Consider the following 22,991-nt stretch of genomic DNA (forward strand, 5'->3'; position numbering starts at 1 on the left):
AAAGGCTGGGTAGTGGGGCTAAGTGGGAAAATGGATCAGTGAACTTCACTGATTATCAACACAGGCACACCCCAAGGATGCGTGCTTAGCCCACTGCTCTACTCATTAGACATCCATGACTGTGTGGCCAGGCACAATTCCAAAGCCATCTACAAGTTTGCCGATGACACCACAGTTGTCAGCAGGCTCATAAATGGCAATGAGGAAGCGTACAGGAGGGAGATGGATCAGCTTATTGAGTGGCAACAACCTTGCGCTCAATGTCAGCAAAACAAAGAGGATGACTGTGGACTTCAAGAGGAAGTCAGAGGTACACAACCCAGTCCTCATTGAGGGCTCCGTAGTGGAGAGGGTCAAGAACTTCGAATTCTTGAGTGTCAACAGCTCAGAGGATCTGTCCTGGAAGCCTCCATGTTGATGCAATCAGGAAGGATCAGCAGTGGCTATATTTGCGGGGTGACATGTCACCGAAAACTCTCAAAAACTTCTACAGGTGTACCATGGAGAGGATTCTGGCTGGTTGCATCACTGCCTGGTACAGAGGCACCAACTCTCAGGACAAGAAATAAACTCCATGTTAACTTGGCCTGCGACATCACAGGCACCAGACCACTCCATTGAGTACATCTTGAAAAAGCAGCCTCTATCCTCAAGGACCCCCACCACCCAGGCCATGCCCTCTACACTCTGTCACCATCGCGGGGAAAGGGTACAGGAGCCTAAAGACGAGCACTCAATGGAACAAGGCCAGCTTCTTCCCCGCTGCCGTCAGATTCCTGAATAATCAATGAACCAAAGACACTGCCTTACTTTTCGTGCACTCCTATTTTGTCTCAGTGGGATAAATAGGCTATTTCTGCTGCTATGTCTTATGGACTTTGATCAGACTACCATCAGCAGTCAAGTCTTCATCTGTTGAGGCCCCAAACTCTGGAATCTTTTTGCTTCTTCTTTTCTCTCCTTAACAATCTTCCTAATTCAACTTCTGCCCGATTGCATGACACCTTTGTAGCACCTTGGGACATTTGGCCACATTCAGACCATGAGTAGCAGAAGAAGGTGTCCGAGCTTGCGCTGCCATTTCAGAGAGATCATGCCTGTGCCCATGTTTACAAGTATAAGAGCTGGGCTGGGGGAATAGTTAAAAGAACTCTTTTTGTATATTCTCCACAATTACTGGTGCCAATGGAGGATGAAGAAGAAGGAGTGTGGCCGGTAAGCCACTATGTCACCAAAATCCCAATTTTCTCAGGGAATATTTGTGATCATGTGCTATCTTCAAATTGTTTAGATCTGAAGAAGATCTAAACAATGAAAATATGTCATTATTGAAAGTTTGCAGTATTAGTGTCTAAAGAGTTCAGCCACATTACATCTCACTATTTACTTACCTTAATTAATCCTTCACTGATTGAAGGTTGCAAACAAAAACTGAACATTGTTGAAATTTAGCTCAAGAAAGTCAACATTTGAATAAGGACATGTTAGCATCTTAGAAAGATATCTTTGGTTGTTGCAGAATAAATATGTAAAGATTGGTTCACATGAGGAATTACTGTATATTGTGCTGACGGCCTCTAGCAGCAAGAGAATGTCTCTTTTTTTTCCCCCAAAAATAGACTTTATTCACAACAAAATAGAAAACTGTTCAAAGTCTTTTCACACCCATCGTGTCCATCTTATCCATACATTCCCATCAATGTACATAGTTTCATTTGTTTTCTCAATGCTCCGTTCCCTCCCTCCCTGTGGCACCTTGTCACTTCTTCCCCCACCCCTGTTACTAGTAAGAGAATGAATTGTATATTCTTGTTTGCGTTTGCTCGTCATACTGAGGTCAGCCAGTATTAGGAGATTATGCACTTCTCTACCATGCACCACCAGGTCAGCTGTACAAAGTTATATTTTATTCTGTCACACATGGATGCTTGCTTTTTAGATTCAGAATGTGACCTTGTGTCAAAGGTTCTACTTCCCATACATTAAGATCATTTACATTGTTGTTAGTTACATTTCAAATGTTGATGTTATAGTAGAAGTCCCAAGATCTGGACTGCTCGGGGATTGGGTCAGTCCGGATTTTTGGATTTTCCTGATTCTCGAGCTGTACTTTTAAAATATAAATTTAAGGAGGGCTAAAGAAGAGATGAACAGGTAAATTTTGATAGCAAATACAACACATTTATCAAAATGAGCAGTTTTAAAGAAAAATAAAGTCAACACGACAAAAATGTACACATAAAATGCTTTCACTACAAAAAAGACTGTGTAATGCTTGAAATTATATTTAAAAATGAACGTAAAAGAAAAATGCAGAATACAAATGAATTTCATTGTGATAAGATTACCTGTATTATGCACAGTGACAGACAGACAGACACACACACACACAGACAGACACACACACACATATGCATAGCACGCCCCACACACACACCACACCACATCCCCAAACACACACACACCACTCCCCCCACACACACACACCACACCCCCCACACCACACCCTCCCACACCCTTAAACACACACACCACACCCCCAACACACACACTCACACCACACCACAACCCCCCCACACACGCACATGCACACCACGCCACACACACACCACACCCATCCACACCCTCAAACACACTCACACCACCACCACCCCCACACACACACCACACCCACACACCCAGACACACATACCATACACCCCCACACCACACCCTCCCACACCCATAAACACACACTCACACCACACCACCACCCCCCCCCCCACACACACACCCCGTCCCCACAGCTCCAAACACACACACACACACACACCACACACATACACACACACCACACCCCATCCCCACAGCTCCAAACACACACACTTTTAAAAGTTTGAGAGTTTTGGAAAAATCTGTATCCTCAGGGTGGTCCAGATTTCTGACATCTGGTCTTTGGATTTCTACTGTAGGTTCCATTAAGCTACAGATAATTTTGTGCTGCAGATCCATTACATTAAGAACAGACTTGCTACTGACCACATTTTGCTCACACGGAAAGTTGTGCTAACTTGCTGCGCTATACAAGTGCAAGAAGTTGTTGTAATTAGCAGACAAATCCAGTTTTCATTTTGAGAAGCTGGTCAACCCAATGTTATTAAGAGCTGAAAGGACAGTGTGTTATTTCATCATGTGCAACACTGGAGGTCGAATCAGAATCAGAATTTCTTGTAATGAACGTCACAAAATTTGTTGTTGTGCAGCAGGATCACAGTGCAAACATTTATATAAACCACCATACAAAATAAATAAAAATAGTGCAAGAAAAAGTCAGACGGTGTCTGGTTCATTATTCATTCAGGATGACAGAGGGGAAGAGCCTATCCTTGTGCCGCCGAGTGCTCGTCTTCAGGCTCCTGTACCTTTTCCCCGATGGTAGCAGAGTGAAGAGTGCATGGCCTGGGGGTTGGGAGTCCTTGAGGATTGAGGGTGCTTTCTTAAGACACCACTTCGTATAGATGTCCTTGATAGAGTGAAGTCTGGTGCCTGTGATGTCACAGGCCGAGTTAACCACCCTCTGGAGTTTTTTTTTCTTGACCTGAGCAGCCTTTCAAAGGGTGATGAAATGCAAGCAATGATGACTAAACATTTATTGGAGAAGTTGAGTCAGTGAGTTATTGTGGCTTTCTGCTCCGTTTAAGCAGACCACATGGATATCTCTTTGGCTAATTCTCAAGTGCTGGCTCCCATGGAGGATGTTAGAATCTTTATCTTCGACTTAGGTTTCCTAGCTGACTGCAACTGACCCAGCTTGGTGCTGTAAACAGTCAGTCATCTTGGAGGAAAAGAGCATTCTAAGCAGCAGCAGGATGAGGGTCGAATCCATTGGTTCCCAACCAGTGAATCATGTCCCACTGATGGGCCACACCGTATTTCCATGTGGGCCATGGAGACATCCCAGCCCATTGAGGTGAGGGTGGGTCTGAAATCCTGCCAGGTGAGCAATCTGCCATTGAGATCAGTGAGGTAAAAATGTGACTATGTGAAATGTGGGGCTTGGAACTCTCAGCTAATCAAATAATTGTGAGAAGATGTGGACACAGAGCATAAGAACCTTGTCTACTCCACCACAGTGCGCTGGTTATCAACATGAAATGTGTTGACGCCAGTGTTTGAACTATGAGAAGAGTTCCATTTGCTCTTGAAGATTGAGAAGGAGTGCCCCTCACACCCACTTCTCTTTGTGAATCAGGCTTTTCGTCATTGCTGCAGTTGAAAACAAAGGCATGAAAGGGCATTGAAGAGTAGACAGATCTCAGGTGTGCATTATCTATAACAGAACCAAGGATGTGGAAAACTGGTGAAGGAACTTCAGAAATAGGAGTCTCATTAAAGTGGCTTGAGTTTTGATTTAGATTGGAAGTTTTGATATTCAGTTGATGCTTGCAATGCTTTTTGTTCTTTAAAAAATGTTAAATAAAATAGTTTAAATTATGTAAAGATGTGTTTCTTGCAGAGCTGGCCTTTGACTTGAAAATATTGCTCAGTCATTGCCATGAGTGGGCTGTGGCACCTTCGGCCGGAAGCCAAGTGGGCCTTCGACCGAAAAAGGTTGAGAACCACTGGTCCAGTTTGTCAGTCACTTAAGCTGGTTGTTTGTCCGGATTTTCTGCCTTGTCAGTTTTTATGTTCAATTATTGTCATGTGTACCAAAGTACAGTGAGAAAGTTTGTTTTAGTCCAATAGAGCCCACCTCACTGACAAAAGGCAAAGGAGGAAAAAGCCAACACCCAACCCCAACCAACCAATTTTCCCCTGCAGCCGCTGCAACCGCATCGGACTTGTCAGCCACAAACGAGCCTGCAGCTGACGTGGACTTTTTACCCCCTCCATAAATCTTCGTCCGCGAAGCCAAGCCAAAGAAAGAAAGAAAAACACAGTCCAGAGTGCAGGGTTACAGAATTAAAGAGCAGGGTTACTTTGAACAGAAAGAAGGCAACATAATTTTACCAGTGAGGTTTGTTCAGGAGCCTCCTAACAGCGGGAAAAAAACCGGTCTTGAATATGGAAGTGTGTAATCTCATACTCTCGAATCCTCCACAGGAGAAAGATAGAGAGTGTGGTTGGGGTAGGATGAGTCATTTAACACATGGGCTCTTGACACTATTAAAGCACGGCAGTATGCAGACGTGGTTGAAGTAAAAACATAATGCTGAAGAAACTCAGCAGGTCAAACAGTGTACAAAGTACATACCCAATGTTTCACACCTTGATGAAGGGTTCAAGCCCAAAATGTTGGCTTTGTGTCCTTATCTTTGCTATATAAAGTACATCGATTGAGCTCCTGACACCAAGCCACTTGTCCCTCCATCTCCCTTCTAAACTTCAACACATAATTTGAGATCGGATCCATGATGGTGGTGTCTCTGAGAATTTATCGATGGGGTTGGAGTGGTGTTTGGCATCACAATCAGGAATGTACAGGGAGGTACAGGGTAGTAGAGGGCTGAGCCCATGGAGCACTTGTGTTGAAGATGATCGCTGGGGGGTGGGGGGGGGCATTATCGTCACTGACCTTCACTGATTGTGGTTTACAGGACAGGGGGTCGTAGATGCAGATGCATAGGAGAACGCCGAGGACAGGGTCTCAAAACTTGGAGGATGAGTTTTTTTGGGATGATGGTGTTGAAGGTGAAGCTGTGGTCTATGTATCCTTGATTAGATTTTAGAGCGCACCAGGTAATAACAACACAGCATGAATTGCTGGGCTACCCTGTGAATTTGGGAAGAAGATGAACAATTGCCAAAGTACTGTCCTTCATTGAAGGTTTTTTCGAGCTTCATTATACAATTCTGAAGAACTGACCTATAACTGCGAAAAAAAAAAATTTGCACTGTTGCGTGTGGAGGAAACATGGCCCAATGTGTGCATTGCGGGTGGTCGTGTGTCCTCCCCGTCTGAAAAATATTCGGAAGTCACATCACACCTGCCAATCAAGGTTGGACTCCGGCCACCTTGCCGTTGGCTAATTTAAATCACCTAGGGTCATTATTGGCTAGAAGCAGAGATTATCACTGTATAGAACACCAACGCACAGCACATTCTTTCTCTCTGCCTCGTGGACCAAGCCCCGGACATCACTCCATGCCACTGTCACTGGAGGTGTGGTGGGTACGGTGTGCACTGCACTGAAGCTGGGTCGTAGTACTGTGATAGATCAGTACTTGCAGAGAGCAGCATCCCCATTGGTACAGGGAACCGGGTGTTTGTTAGAGTCCATGTTTGTAGTGTGTGTATTCAAGTGTGTGAGCGTGTCAAGTATAGGTTCACTATTGTTGGAGTTCAACCTAGGTCCAAGGTGAATGTCTATATCATTGCTTAAGTGAAATAGTGCCATTTAATGTTCTTCCCCGTTTGTCTCCCACATGTTAATTAAAATGACGTGATTGTAACACAGTGTCCAGACTCATCTCTCTGTGAACCCACTGAACCTGATACTCTTCCCAACACAACATGCACTCATTAAAAATATGAATAATTATTTATTCTTTTATATTTATTATCTCTTTTTCTGCCTCTAGTATAGTGTGTTAATTTAATTTATACTCTTATAGAGGGTGATTCTTATGCATCTATACATTGTACTTATGTATATGACAATAAACTTCCATGCACAAGGTATGGAGTAACAGAAATACAGCTATTCAAGACATTGGTTAGGCCATTCTTGCAATATTGTGTGAGGTCTGGTCACCATGCAATAGAAGGGATGTGGTAACATGAGAAAGTGTGCAGAAGAGATTCACCAGGATGTTGCCTGGGATGAAGGGGTTTAGTTAGGAAAAGAGATTGTATAGATTGAACTTTATGGAGGTTGTAAAATTTTCCTTGGCAAATAGCGACTAAACTAAAAGGGTGCAGGTTTATAAGGGCAGGAATGTTAAAAGGACAAGGGTAGGTTTCCACATATCAGCATTCAGACTGGTCCATGATAGAAATGGAATAAAGGGCCAGATGCAAGAAAGTCAGTATAGTGTGAATGGGCATCTGAATCTGCACGGATGAGTCGGGTGAAGAACCTATTCTATTTTGTTTTGAAAACTTTATTTAAAATTTAAAACCATGATACATCAAATTAATGAACTTAATACATGATTCTACACACCATAACTTAAATGGAAGGGAAAATGCAATGAAAAATGTTCTGCTGTGTACCTCAACCAATAGTCTAATTTGATTAATACATAATTATTACAACTGTGGGTGGCGCGCTCGGTTAGTCCAACACCCTTACAGCGCCAGCGATTGTGACTGGGGTTTTGAATCCCACACTGTCAGTAAGGAGTTGGTATGTTCTCCCTACGACTGAGTGGATTTCCCCTGGGGGCTCTGGTTTCCTCCCACCATTCGAAACATTTCAGGGGTGTAGGTTAATTGGGTATAAATTGGATGGCACAAACTCGTTGGCTGAAATGGCCTGTTACTGTGCTTTATGTCTAAATTTAAAAAAAATTAAATGTGGCCTAAGTACATTTAAATATAGGCATTATATCTACCCAAAGTCAGGAAAGTGTTCCATATATTACATACAGCTTTCCTATCCTATAGCTTTCCTATACTATTAAAATCTTCCATGCTTACAAAATGTCCTTGTGCAGCTGTTCCAAACTCACTTGTACCAAGTTTCATTCAAATAGACTAAATATAATGGTCAGGTGTATGCTTGAATACTTAAAAACAAAGGACAATTTTTTTCAACTGACATTTATCAAAATTGTCCTTGGTTAACTCTATTTCACAAATCCTAACCTTGATCAATACTTCCTTCTATTTTGCATTCACAGCATATTAACATATCAATCTGAATTGAAGCCTCAAGGTAATTTATCTCCTTTAAATTGTTAACAATTCCTGGTTTCTCATTTCTCACTTTGACATATCCTTAAGGTTGGTAGTTTTATTTCATATGACCCTTTGGACCCTATTTAAAGTGACCTGCTCATGTGAAGTGCCACATGGTGATCATTGAACATTGTTGCTTTACTCTTCCACTTCAAAGAGAGCATTTAACCATATAACACTAGCTGCTTTCAGCTGGCCAGAATACCCGACTGTAAAGCCACCCATTTTACCCCAATGCGGCTGTCGGGTGGCCACCTGAAAGTGGAGAACCCGGCCCCGAGGAATACTTACCTAACCCTCCTCGGCTAGGCATATTCTCCGGCTTGGAGCATCCCCCATTGCACCTGAACGCAGCATCATGAATGTAGCCTTCCTTCTAAGATATTTAATATAAGATTTAATATCCTATTAAATATTGTTTCTCTCGCCATCAGGTAGGTAACAATTTAATAACAGCGCCTTTTGTTTAGTTAGTGACTTTAACGTTGCAAAGTGTTTATTCACTTTTAATACTTTGGGGCATTAGATGCATAACCAAAAACTTGGTAAAAAATGAGTACATTGCTTCCAAAACTCAGACCATTGACAGCTGAAGGCAGGGCTGCCAAAGTTGGCACAATTAAATGCTGACATAAATAAGAGGTCAAAATTAAAGGTCTGAAGAGATCTCAAAAGAGATACAGGGCTTGGAGAGCGGAAGGGAACGCAGCAGTGACCTCAGCCACAGTCCACAGGAGCCGTGTTCGCTGACCTTCAGCCGGCACGTTCAGGTGTCAGAAAGGCGTCTTCTCCGCGGCTACCTGAAGGTCCCAGCTGGACTCTCCCAGACACGCTTGCCAGCGCATTATCTGCGTCCGAGCACCTGAAAGCGGCTACTGAATGCTCCCCAGCCATGATTCAAACTTGTCCACCTTGACTTAGTCCATTCATCAGTACTGCTCTCTTGGGTATTAATAAGACCATAAGAAATTGGCTGCTGAATGTGAAAGGACTCTTAGAACCATTAACTGGCATCCAGTGTGAAAGGCATAAATGGCTTCGTTAATCGGGGCACTGAACAGCCAATTAAATGGGAGGCCAGTGTGAAAAGGGCTAATGTATTGATTAGATAGGGATACAAATTAGCTTTGGGGGCTTTGTGGCATCATGGTAAATAGGTGGTAAGTAGGTGTGAATAGGCACCTCATTGCAAACCCATCACTTCATGGAGCTGTATTATTTCTAAACAGGACAAGGTGAAAACATTCGTATAAAACACGTGATTGAGGAAGAATCCCTTGGCAAATGCTTTTAACAACCTCCAAAATAAAACTCAAGTAAAATTATCATAGTGAAATGTAAGATATTTATTTCAGAATGGGTTTACACCCTGAAGGTTTATTTGTGCACGATTGACTACCTAGGCATTACACCGACCATTACTGACAGTAAATGTGTTTGGATGCCGTTACAAGAGGAATGGAACATACAACCTACAACTGTATAATGCTTGCAGAAGCCACGCCCGGAGAGCAGTGTGTAATTTTGGTTGACTGATTTGAAGAGAGAATATTCTTGCTTTCGTGGAAAGGCAGAGAAATTTTACTAGGACAGCTTCAGCCTTTGGGGATGCTCTCTGCAGCTCAAAACGTGGCAGAGCAATGGTCACCTTCCCTACCTATAATCCCCCACGCAGCCGGAACTGTTCTGGGAACCATAGAGCGGTTTCAGCTGCGTGGGGGATTATGGGTAGGGAAGACGGCTATTGCTCTGCCGCTTATTGATGACGGATGGCGCTACGGCACCAGTCGGCCTACCTCCACAGGGATCTGGAGGGTGCTACGAGGCACCTCTCCTTTGAATGGGACGCTGGAGCAGCCTTTTTGAGCTGCAGTCTGAATGGTAAGTTCCAGATTTTCACTCTGCCCGCAGCCGGTCTCCAGGCGGTGGCCCAAACTGAAATGGCCTAATGTCTTGATAAAGGGTTTCAACTCGAAAATGTTGACCAACCATTTCTACCCATGGATACTGTCTGACCTGCTGAGTTCCTGCAGCAATTCTTTGTCTGCTCGAGGGTCCAGCATCTGCAGGTTTTGTGTTTCCCAAATGGGGATTAGAAGCTTCTCCCAGGCTTCACAACTATTAAGATTTACAGCCAATTTATGAGTACTTTAGGGAGTTGCCAGAACTGTATAACGCTGTCATTAGGATATTGGTGTCTTTGGAGAGGAAGAGAAATGGGTTAAAGGTTAATGAGGGCGAGAAAAGAAAAAAGAAATACTGTTTACTTTTTTTTATATTGTTTGATATAATGAAAATCAGTCACTGAGGGCAAATTGGGAACAAAGGCAGGTGTGAACTCTTTAGGCATTTCTGGCCCCATGAGTAAATATTAGTTACGTTGAACTGACATTTGCAACCAAGCATGAAATGTAATTTTCATCCTTATTACCCAATTGTCGCAATGCTCTCTGGGATTATGAAAGTGAAGTCATTATATTTATTAAGAGGAGAGCAATAGTGTGGTGATACAATAGTGAGGTGACCACTGGGGAAGTGGAGCGACTCATCTGGCGAGGCCTGTGATTGAGGGCGACCCGACAGAGACTGCTGGAAGAAAGCAAACACTTCCCTCGCGAGGGTCATTGATGTGATCCGTTCTCTGGAAGCTGCAGCCCACGACACAGCTGCCGCTGAGGGGCCCTACTTGTAGAGAAGCGATCGCCGCTGGTGATGCATCTCGCTGCTCTAAATACTGCAGGACCTGGACAGTGTGAGTCCAACAGACGCTCCCGAAAGAACTGCCTTTGTGTAGGCAGTAGAGCACGTGGGGCCAGAAGGGGGACTGAGCCTTGTGTGCAAATTTTAAGCTAATTAAAGCCTATAGCACAGCCTTCGTAGTTTGTGCTTGTTTGTTCATACTGCAGCACATCACAAATAGTGTGTAGAAATGTCCTCTTTACAGCCTTAGACTGTCCCAAAGCATTTTTCATCTGATTAGGTATTTTTGAAGTGGAATTACTGTAATAATACAAGAAATGAAGTGACCAATTTGCTCATAAGCTCCCACAAACAGCACCTTGACACCAGCTGATATGGCAGAAGGACTTGGAGGATTTCAATGGTCATTTCTACCTTTTTCAGATGGCCCTGACCAATTGGAACACAACGTCTGGAGCTGAGGGTCCAACCAGTGTGCATTTAAATAGGATCAATGTAGGATTCCTTAAAATGGGCAGTTGATTATTGGTGTAGACTCATTGGGGCAAAGGGTCTGTTTCTGTGCTCTCTCTCTCTCTCTTTGACTCTACGTATGGGTCAGAATGTGGGCTGGGAATTAGAAGGTGGACCAGGTGTGTAATGGGACCTAGGGTTCAGAATGTGCATTGGGTATTCAGAGCCAAGGATTAGAATGTAAGGCCTGAGCCTGGGGGTTAGAATGTGAGTCGAATGTATGGCCACTTAAGGGCTTCGGGAATATTGAGAGGGAATGCAGAGGTCAGGCTTGAACCAGGAGTAAGGCAACAGGAGCAGGGCTTGAGATGTGGCCAGACTGAAGCTGGTGACTGATTTAGGAGGGAGGAAGTATCCAACACAAAGCCTCGGGAACTGACGGTGTCCCCAAAGGATTGACAATCTCACCGTCCAGTCCAGGGATAGAAGGGTACACAAATGATTCAGTGATTGTGACCATCTTCAAGGAAAGGGCCCCATTTGCCTGTGGTGCCTACAAAGGAGTTTTCTTCCTGTCTGTCACAAGAAGAGTCATCATCAGGATCCTCCTCAATCCAATAATGACGAAATTCACCAAGACCTACAACATTTCTGTGCAACCTTTAGTCAATGAAGGAAAAGAAAATCTGTGGATCTAGACTGCTGGCTTGGCACAAGTCTCATGGTCTGTTAGGTAGCAGTGATCCCCACTTGATGGTTCTGAGATAGGTCTACCCATTGGAAATATCTCAGGACACAGGCAAACAGCACCCACAGTGCGTTTGTAAAATCCTCCTAATTCATGGCAAGGATAGAAACCAGTATCAATGGGGTCTCCCAGGCCAACTCCACCAGCATGAATAACTCGAGTTGCATTCGGTGAGCTCCGTTGGCCATTTTGATCACATGCCTGCCACCAGATGTTCTATTCCATGCTCTACTGTGGAAGGAGATGACCAGGTGTTCAAAGAAAAGGTTTCAACAATGTTTCCTTGATGAAGTGCATTGTCCCTCCTAACACCTGGGAATCTCTGGCAGATTCGAGCATTATTTATAGGAATGAAATCCTCACGTTCAAGCATGGGGGTTTAAACTGCACCAGTGGCAGAAGGAGTGCACATACCGACCGACCCTGTCAGAAACCTTGGTCGGAGTGCCTACGTTTCCTATGTTAGTTTCTGAGCCACCTCAGAACTCACAAAATCAAACTGGAAGCAAGCCATCCTTGATCCTGAGAGACGCCCTAAGAAAGTGGAGGGTCAGCCTGGATTTTGAACTCAAATCTATACTGGAGTTAAACCAGCATTGGAGGTAAACCATTTTCTTTTTGATTTGGAGGCAAAGCTGGTGCTCACAGAGCTAGAACTGACCACCTTGAATTCACTTGATAGCTAGTTTAGCATTGGTCCTTGGATTGAAACTTATTGATGCCTCTAAATCACATGTCTATGTGCAAATGAACTTCATGAACCTTTGGTGCAGGGGTTTATTTCCATAACTTACTCAAATGGGTTATTTTCAATTGTAATTTTCAAAAATAAATAACCTGGAACACTTCAGCTTGGTGTGAAAGTGCATCACTGTTAACGTCTGGGACCTGTTATGAATGCCCACGTTGCTAAGATTGCAGTGAGATGCTCTGAAATCACAAGACCTCTCTTGTCACCCAAAGTTGTTCTGCAGCTGGGGTTGACATTGAAACCATAGTGAAAGTTAATCAGAACTGATTTTAATATTTGAACCGACCAGCCAACCACATCTTGCTAATCAAATACTTAATATGATTTGTGAGTTGATGTATGAAATTTGATATATTCGACACACTGAAATTGTACTTTACATTAACCTCACTCACAGCACAACGTTATGTTATAAAGACCAGGGAGTGCTGAATACACGTTAAAGAGACCTTCCTCTCATATTGAATAAATAACCTCTTCATCCATAGATTGATTCCCGATTACTGGCGGTGTTACAGCATTGCACTAACCACTACACCAACCTTGCCACAATATTTTTATTTATTTTGTAAGGTGGTTTATATAAATGTTTGCAAAACATGTGATGGCTCTGCAAAACAATAAATTTCCTAACATGTTCATGACAATAGCTGATTCGGAGAGTGTGGTTTAGTTTATATTCCGAAAGATTTCCTTTATCTGTTAATGATTAGTGTAGCAGCCCGCGGCTTGGACCGACGCTGGGAAATGGCCGTTGAACGCGGCGACCGGCAAAGCATCGTGCGGGCTGATATGGCCATTTCCATAGGCCGCCGGCAGAGTGGTGAAATTGGCCAATCACTGCCAGTGGATCGCAGGGGACCCAATCGGGACCCGGGCATCCTAGGTAACCAATTGGCAACTGGCCCGCTCAAGCCATACCCTGGTGGTGATGCGGCCGAGCTGACTATAAAAGGCAGAGCTGTCACTGAATAAACTCAGAGTCCAATACTCTCTACTGGTGGGTGTGTCTGTCTTCTCCTGCGGATTCGAGCTACAGCCTTAGGGCTATAACCGAGAGCTATAACCCAGCCATAGTGACCTCGCTACAAGAGGACCATTAATCTCCAAGGATTGGAACAACACCTCTATCAATTGCTTCACCAAAGACCCCAGGAACAATCCCGAGCTACATAGGCCTCTTCATTGTGAAATCAATAATCATCTTCTTTGGAAGTAGAGCCGTGAAATGAGCCACACTAATCCTAGCTGCAGCTTTACTGTTTCTACCCATTGCTCACACCATGATTAATGGAGTTGCTATTATTGGATTTGTTGACTACTGGTGTTGTCTGTATTCTGCGATGGATAAAAATTGTACCCAAGGGATTTTTGAACATAATATGTGGCACAATAATGACCAGAGCTGTTTACTAACAAATTTGTTTTTTGACTTGCCATCAAAATGCTAGGTGTCTTACTTTGACTTGCTTACAATAGCAGCTGCCCAGATATAACAGCTCCTGATCAAAGGCTGTAAGGTCTGTTAGCTCCTTATATCCAATGAAAGGACAGGCATCGCTGAGACCCATGCAAGTAGCCATAGCTACTCCATTGATTTAGAGAAAGTGGAATGTGCCAAAGGAGGTTATTGAGGAGGAGTACAAGTTCTGCCAGGTGGAGGAGGGTGGTGGAGGGAGACTGCTTCGCTCTGTTGTCCAGGAAGAAGTGGAGAACTTTGGGACCTGTTTCTGGGGAATAATAGAGACAGGTTGTCCATGGTGAATGTCAGGCAGTCCAGCCCGGGGAACTTAAAGTGATGGAGGGTGTGTGAGGTGTCTCGGATGTGGGAGGGACTAGAACCAGTGGGACAAAATGGGAATCGAGGTATGGCGATACTGGTTCAGAGGGGCAGGAGCCTACAGAGACAATAGGCCTACCAGGAAAGGGGTTTGTCGATTTTGGGTAGGAGGTAGACCAGGCAGTGTGGTTTTGAGAAACAATGAGATTAGGGTAGTGGTTCTCAACCTTTATTTTCCACTCACCTACCATTTTAAGTAATTCCTTATAAACACAGAGAACTTATAACATCCTATGCCGTAGGTGCTCTGTGATTAGTAAGGGATTAATTAAGATATAAGTAGAAAAAAAAGATTGAGAACCACTGGGCTAGAGGTTGTGGAAGGAGATTACCCCATTAAATAGAGTGAATATGAAAGGCAGAGATAAGATAGAGGTAGGGAAGTTGTTCCTGTTGCTGGGGGCATCTAGAACCAAGGGATGTAGCCTCAAGATCCCAGGGGAGTAGATTTAGGACAGAGATGAGGAGGAACTGCTTTTCCCAGAGGGTGGTGAATCTGTGGAATTTGCTGCCCGTTGATGCAGTGGAGGTTACATCAGCAAATACATTTATGACAAGGATGGATAGATTTTTACATAGTATGGGAATTAAGGGATAAGGGGATAAGGCAGGTAAGTGGGGATGAGCCGATCATCAGAGCAGCCATTGAATGGCAGAGTATGCTCGATGGGCCAGATGGCCGATTCTTGCTTCTATTTCTTATGTTCTTATGTTAGAATTAGAGGCAATATTTTTTTAAATTCAGCAAGTAATGAAAGACATGGCCTGCAAGGGTGGCGGTGACAATAACTCTGGCCACAATTAAAATGTACCCAGGTGACTATTTGAAGTTTTACATTTTATTTTAACAATTTAGAGACACAGCACAGTTACAGGCCATTTTGGCCCACAAATCCATCCGCCAATAAAATTCCATCCCCAGAACGTTTTGAATGGTGGGAGGAAACCGGAGGCTCTGGGTAAAACCCACGCAGACACAGGGAGAACATACAAACTCCTGACAGACGGCACGGGATTCAAACCCCAGTCCCGATCGCTGGTGCTGTAAAGGCTACGCCTCCCCATATCCTGCAGGACCAAGAGTGGGATTCATCTAACATCTATTTTTGGGTGGCAGCGATATGATCTCCTATGCTGTAATTTTCTGTTCTGTGACCTTCACTGACGTGAATTCTGCTAAAATGCCAGAATGTTTATGTGGGACCAGTGACGTTCGAGGAACGTATATTGTGAGCATTTATCACCACCAGCATCAAGAGCTTGTATTTATAAACGGAACTTCCAACATAGCAAAACATTCCAAGATAAGAGTGTTATCAAACAATATTTGGAACCATGCCAATTGCACGAATTAGATCTGCTGTCCAAAAATTTGCACCAAAGATTAGGAGCACTTTAAGAGAGGGATCAGAAGTGTGTTGGGGAAACTAAGGAATGAGGTGTCATCAATGTCCTTGATGACAGGACATTGGGGTGAAGACATTGAGTGAAGAAACTTTGGGTCAGATGGATGTAGATGGGTCAGTAGTTCTCAAGGAGCAGAGTCATAACTGCGGCCTTGAAGGGAAAAGGATTGGTCCTGAAGGGTGGTTCCAATGGTTCTTTTACATTGGTCATAAGACCAGAATGTTGCAGGCAGATAAGGCCATGCCTTTCACCAGGCTATCTTTCGGAGATTCGGTCCCACACGTGTCCTTGAGAGTGAGGTCTCGAGTTATGCAATTGTTTTTGCGCTGAACCTTGACAACGGCGTTGCCCCTTTCTCCAAACCTTTCCAATGCACTTGCAGAAGGAGACAGGCAATGTGCCACCACAGCCATCTTGTCGCGATTGCAATCTCCGTTGCTATTGTAATCTCCGTACATGAAAGGTCTGACGGAGAGGGCCTTTCTCGTCAAAAGCTTTGGCGCAGAGGTATACTGCCAGCTGACTTCCTCTGCTCGGAGAAACATCCAATTCTATTCACCATCTACTTTCTCCAGAAAGCCTTCAAGATATTTTGGGCAAACCACTGCCAACATGACTTATGGTCAGAGGTGCTCTCCAACATGATGGACAGGAAGTGGAGCACAGTCCAATTCAGTGGAATGTTATACAGCAAAAAGGCCTGACCCATACATTTCAACACAGTAGACAGGTAGCTCCTTTGCAAGTCCAGACACTGAATGTTTATGTACCAGGATCTATGTACAGTCATACACACATAAAGCTAATTTCAAATTTAAATGTAGACATACTGAATAGGCCTGTTCGGCCCATGAGCCCGTGCTCCACAATTACACCCAACTGACCTACAGCCCCCATATGTTTTGAAGGGTGGGAGGAAACTGGAGCACCTGGATGAAAGTCATGTAGACATATGGAGACCTTACAGACAGTGCCTGATTCAAAAACCAGTTGCTAGCACTGTAGCAGAGCTGCGCTAACCACGTGGCCCAGAATGAGAGCCACATTTAATACTTTAGCTCCCCGCTCCAGAAATTTGTATATATGCTTTTTGTACCCAATGTAAAACATTGTGGCAACAGAAAACCAGTTACTCCACCCACTCTTGGATTTAGCAAATCCTTCACACCCCTACAATTGGAACGGCAGCAGGCATTCAATATAGTCTTGTATTTCCCCCAGATAGTTCCTTCAACAATATAACAGCAGCTGATCAGGTGTCACATAATCCATGACATTTTAAAATACCGTACGGTCTAAATCTGAAGTAAAACCAGAAAATGTTGGGTACATCCAAGCAAGTCAAGTTGCAGATGTGGAAAAAGAAATAATGTCGATATTTAGGATGAAGACCCTTCATTAGAATCCATGATCAATAACCCATAGTAAGCAGCTCTTGATTTCGATGCCAAACAGTGCAATTTTTTATTAGTCATTGCTTACAAGAACATAGGAGTCCTTTTCAAGATGAGGGTGCAACTTTATAAGGAAAGGAACTTGCAAATGTAGTCACATGGTTCTGTGGGCTAGCTCGGAAATATCACAGCACTGTGATCTTCAGTAAATACGTTGGCAAATGAGAATAATGACAAACTCATTTTTATTCCTGCAACTTCCACCTCTCAGTGTTTTTCACATCTTCAGAACCATTTCATTAGATTGTTATCATAAAATAACATGGCCCTGCATGCATTGGCATCACAACTGATGATTTCCTTGTTTATACCCTTTCCGTGAGAAGTCAACATTGGTGAAGTGGAAAGGGGTTTATTTTCTGCTCCCAACAAACTGATGGACCTGTGCCAGCCATGTCAAGGAGCTGCCCACGCCCTGGAGGAAGGGCCACGTTGCACTTGCAAATCACGCCAACCACCGTTTTCCAGTTCTCTTTGGCTACAGAGTGTGCTATTGGGGAACTGGAATGGAGGCAGCTCGCATTGTACCATCTCTTCAAATGGGAAAATGTAATAGACCAAGTCAATTTGGCCCAATGTTGGTGTTCAGCAGAGTAAAATCCAGACTGGTCGTGGATTGGGTTGGATTCTCAGGCAGTTCTTTTAAAATTTAAATTTAAGGAGGAATAAAGAAGAGATGAACAGGCAAATTTTGATAGTTTATTCATTTGCAAATAGAGCGTGCATCAGTTATCTAATGAGCAGTTTTAAAGAAAAATAAAGTCAACACTTGACAAAAATGTAAACAGTTTTTTTCACTACAAAAAAGACTGTGTAATGCTTGAAAATAGGTTTAAAAATGAACATTGTAAAATAAAATACAGAATGCAAATGAATTTCTTTGTGATCAGATTATGTGTATTCAGCACAGTTGCTTGTTGCATCTGTGGCACTTACCACACACACACACACACGCAAATGCCTACTGAATTTAAAATGTTTGAGAGTTTTTGATAAGTCCAGATTTTTGGACTTCTACTGTATTTCAGTGGAAAACAGCAGACCTTGTTAATCAAGAAGAGACAACTTGAAGGTTCTGTCCCATGACGGGAACTTCTGAAGGGGTTCCACAGAGGAATGGAGCAGTGGCACATTTAAGGGTCTGAGTTTGATCAAGACCCACACTGCACAAATACAGTAACAAGCCTGTTATCCGGGATTCAACCTCAAGCAACCAGCAAGAAAAAAAAGGGGAGGAAATAAAATAAATAAATAAACATACAATTTAAATTCAAGTTTAAAATTGTACCTGTTCTCTTAGATAACGCATGAACCTTTGGTGAAGATGGGAGCAAATATTCGGCCAGCGGAGGGCCTTGGATGTGCTTTGCTCATAGCAGCTATTTGAATGAAGTGTCATCGCCCAGGATGAAGAGCTGGTTGATGCTGCTCGCCACTGGGGTGACTCTCTTAAAGTGTCTCCTTATCCCTGCTTAGTAAGAACCTTTATCTTTATTAGTGTATTCTTATATTACATACAGTGTATTAGTAAGGCTTCAGTTGTAAACTTGAGTGAAGGGGGTTAATTATCTATAATGTTATTGTTCATCTTTCAGGTGGCTCTGTTTAAATTTAAATTTTAATTTAGACATACGGCACGGTAACAGGCCATTTCGGCTCATGGGTCCGTGCCACCCAATTTACACCTAATTTACCTACACCCCTAGCACGGTTTGAATGGTGGGAGGAAACCGGAGCCACTGGAGAAAACCCACGTTGACACAGGGAGAGCTTACAAATTCCTTACAGACAGCGCAGGATTCAAACCCCGGTCCTGATCATTGGTGCTGTAAAGGTGTTGCACTAACCACTCTGCCAACCATGATGCCCCGGTGAGGAGGAGGAACCTGTAGATGCATTCATATTCCAAAGAATATGAATGAAAATAAAGTTTATATATTCATCCAAGTGAAATTTGTTCAGTGTAAGGACAGTCTTTTAATCTGTTTATTCTTATGGAGAATGTGCCACAAACTCTGGCTTTAATAGAGCACATTTCCTTTTATAGAATTGCCAGAGGTCTGTGAGTGATTCAGTGTTGAACACACAGCATCCCATCCTGTGAAATTGCTGAAGCTTCAAACAGGTGTGTTAGACTTTGACTAATCTCTGCATTTCACTCGCTGAAGGCTTGGATTAAAAGAAAGCCTGTTACTGATGGTATTCTCCATCAAACGTGGTGTAAAGTCACACAAGAAGTTGATTAGACTCAAGGTAAGGAAAGTACGGTTAATATTTGAAGTCTAGCTCATCATCAAAATAGTTTAGTTGTGAAGCAAAGAGGTCACACTCAAAGCATCAAAACTATGGCATTCCGCTGATTTTGCCAAACAGGGTTCAATTCTCCTTGGAATGTTAAACATCATCAATGATTAACTGCCTTAATGCAAAATCGTGTCACTTTCAAAATCCACTGAGGATATTATTTGAGTTTCGAATGTCAGTGTAATTAAAATACTGATTTTAACATCACATGGTCATTTTGGGTTTTTTTTCCTCTCAGCCTTCTTGTGAAATATCTCTTTCTTTGGCTTAGCTTCGCAGACAAAGATTTATAGAGGGGGTAAATGTCCACGTCAGCTGCAGGCTCGTTTGTGGCTGACAAGTCCGATGCGGGACAGGCAGACACGGTTGCAGCGGTTGCAGGGGAAAATTGGTGGGTTGGGGTTGGGTGTTGGGTTTTTCCTCCTTTGTCTTTTGTCAGTGAGGTGGGCTCTGCGGTCTTCTTCAAAGGAGGTTGCTGCCCGCCGAACTGTGAGGCGCCAAGATGCACGGTTTGAGGCGATATCAGCCCACTGGCGGTGGTCAATGTGGCAGGCACCAAGAGATTTCTTTAGATAAGCACATTTACAGCTGATGTACAGCAGTAGATGTGAAGTTGGACGTGTTACTCTGCCTGGGACATTTTATCACTCCAGTTACCTTAATTACACCATTAATAGTGTTTAATGATGTAACCATACAATGGAAATATTTACACTTGGCTATAGGGATAAAAGAATTTGCCTTTTAAACTAAGCTGGCAACTTCAGACTTTGGTTTTGAAACCAAAACCAAAGAACTGATTGTTGACTTCAGGAGGGGAAAACCAGAGGAGTACAATCCAGTGATCATTGGGGGATCAGAGATGGAGAGAGTGAGCAGATTTAAGTTCTTTGGAGTCACTCTCTTGGAGGATCGTTCCTGGAGCCAATACACTAATGGCATCGTGAAGAAAGCACGTCAGTGCCTCAGGAGTTTGCAGTGGTTTGGTATGACATCAGAAACCCCAGCAAATTCTTATAAAGGTGTAGTGGAAAGTGTATGGGGACACCAATACTGCTGAGCATTAGTGGACACAGCCCAGGACATCACAGGCAAAACCCTCCCCATCATTGAGAACATGTACAGGGAATGCTGCTGTTGGAGAGCAGCACCAATCATCAAGAATCCACATCACCCAGCACACACCCTGTTCACGCTACTACTATTAGGAAAGAGGTATAGGTGTCCCACAAGACTCACACCACCATGTCCAGGAATAGCTGTTGCCCCTCCACCATCAGGCTCCTCAACAACCAACTCAATCAGGGAGTAATTTCAGGACTCTTTTGTTGATTTTTTTTCTCTCTGTATTGTACAGTCAGTTTGTTTACATTTCTTTATTTGCTTACATGTGTACATTGAGTATGTTTTTCTTGCACGGCTAATAAGTGGTAATTCTGCCTCGCCCACAGGAAGAAGAATCTCAACGTTATCAATGTTCCCTCTAATTTTTAATGGTTAGTGTGCACAGAAATCTTGTGTTGTGCACATTTTTTCCTGTGAAAAAAGTATGTGTGTACTGAATGCTTGTGCAAATGTAAACTTGAAATTTTTTATTATTAATTACTACATTATTTTAGGTGACTAACCTTTTATGTGCACCTTAATTTCCTTTGTGCGCTGGTTGCAAAATCTGTAGGTGCACAGTTTGAGAGGGACCAGCGCCCAACATACAACAGGAAAGTCATTGCCCTCCTGGTGTCAACAATGGCTTCTCCTTGAAGACCACGTTTCATGTTTTTCTGTACTGTGGAAATAATTCTAATTTCGAAAAGACAGTTCATAATTTACATAACACTAAAGAAAGCAACAACACTGGTAAACTAAATCTTAGGCCAATTATCTGCTCACTGCAATTTGCATGTGATTTACTGTGCTTGCTTTTCCTGCACTGGAACACTAACAGCATTTGAAAAGTGCTTCAGGATTGACCGAGGCAGTGCAAAACATGAAAGCAAAGTTTTCTTTGCAAGGCAATTGGCACTTTTACACAGAAACCTCAGAATGACTTTTTTTAAAAAGCGCATACTTACCTCTATTATGTCCCGATGTGGTCATTTACACAGGGGCTCTTTTAGGGCACTTTTACACAGCCTTCCTATGTTGCGGAGTTTATCAGAGGGGGAACGTCGCATTCATTAGGCCTGTTTCTTACAGAGTGGCTGCGGTCGGTCAATTTACACTGCAGCCGTTCCATAAAAATGTGTAGGGGTACAAGTGGAAAAATTACAGGATGGAATTTGCATAAAAAATTCCGTCCAGACATTTTTACATTGAAACCGGAGCGGACATTTTCCTGAAATTTTCTGCTGTTCAGTGCCTGTGTAAAAAGTGCCTAATGTTGTCAAACTTTGATTCCTTGATATTCTGATCCTCTGCACTTTTAGAATCAGTACAGTTGTGGCAGATATCTGCCTTATTGCTCCGAAGCAACTGGATTTTCCTCTGGATTCTACCCCATTTCTGGATCACACCTATCCAGATCGGGGGGGGGGGGAAAGGAGCATAAAGGACGTCTGAAATGGCCTCTGTGATGTTATGACGTCTAGAGTTCCCAGGAATGATCTGGGAGCTATATTTCATTAAAGGGTATGGTGGCTCAATTGGGTCTTCCCTTAATAAATAAATGGAGTTTATAGCATCTTTCACACTTGCCAGTGATTCCAGGAATCGAATGCCAGTCGGCTTTTAAAGTAGCAAGTGTGAAAGCAAAATCTGCTCAATGCCAGTGTCAGATGATGTCTCAACCCCTTGTACAATCCCCAGCGTCTGCAGATGCCAGCGTTGAGATCAGGCAAGAATGAAATGGGCAGTAACATTGCAGGCTCTTCTGATTAAAGGTAGAACAGACCAAACGCAGGGGATAAACCCTTGTAAGTGTGAAAGCGTTCAGTGTCCTGGTTAGGAGTAGTCTAGTGTGAAAGGCCAAACCTCCATTCCTATCCTGGGACACTGAACGGCCGATTTACTGGGGGCCTGGTCAGATTTACACTGGGAAATAGGGTAGATGGCAAGAAAAAGCTGAGATCAAAACTGTTCACCTTTAGATATCCAAGGAAATTTGACTTGAGTTTGATACAAAGAACACATAATCTAATTGCCTGAACCATTGAAGGACCTCAGCAAAATGATGAGTCGCAATACAGAGAAGAGGTGGAAGATCTCATGCAAAAGTTACAACCTGAGTCTCAACGTGGACACGATGAAGGAGATGATCGTGGACTTCAGGGGGACCTGGAACAACCACCCTCCACTATACATCAATAACTCTGTAGTGGAGACATTGGAGACTACCAAGTTCCTTGGAGTTCCTTTAACTAGTGACCTATCATAGACACACATCTCCCCACTTGTCAGGAAGGTGCAACAGTGACTACACTTCTTGAGAAGACTGAAACGGGCAAGGTTACCAG

General features: G+C 43.3%; 1 long non-coding RNA gene across 5 annotated transcripts in view; it reads left to right on the top strand.

Moving 5' to 3' along the window:
* LOC138749526 (uncharacterized) overlaps nucleotides 1–22,991 on the top strand; it is a 38,442-nt gene that overhangs the window by 9,074 nt on the left and 6,377 nt on the right. For 4 of the 5 annotated variants that reach the window (XR_011348727.1, XR_011348724.1, XR_011348723.1 and 1 more), the window contains exons 3-4: nucleotides 18,536–18,710; nucleotides 19,283–19,488. This is a non-coding gene — a long non-coding RNA (uncharacterized lncRNA). The remainder of the gene's footprint in view (nucleotides 1–18,535; nucleotides 18,711–19,282; nucleotides 19,489–22,991) is intronic. The other variant, XR_011348725.1, reaches the window with a different exon arrangement.

The sequence above is a fragment of the Narcine bancroftii genome, chromosome 14 (assembly GCF_036971445.1).
Source record: "Narcine bancroftii isolate sNarBan1 chromosome 14, sNarBan1.hap1, whole genome shotgun sequence".
Taxonomy (NCBI): domain Eukaryota; kingdom Metazoa; phylum Chordata; class Chondrichthyes; order Torpediniformes; family Narcinidae; genus Narcine; species Narcine bancroftii.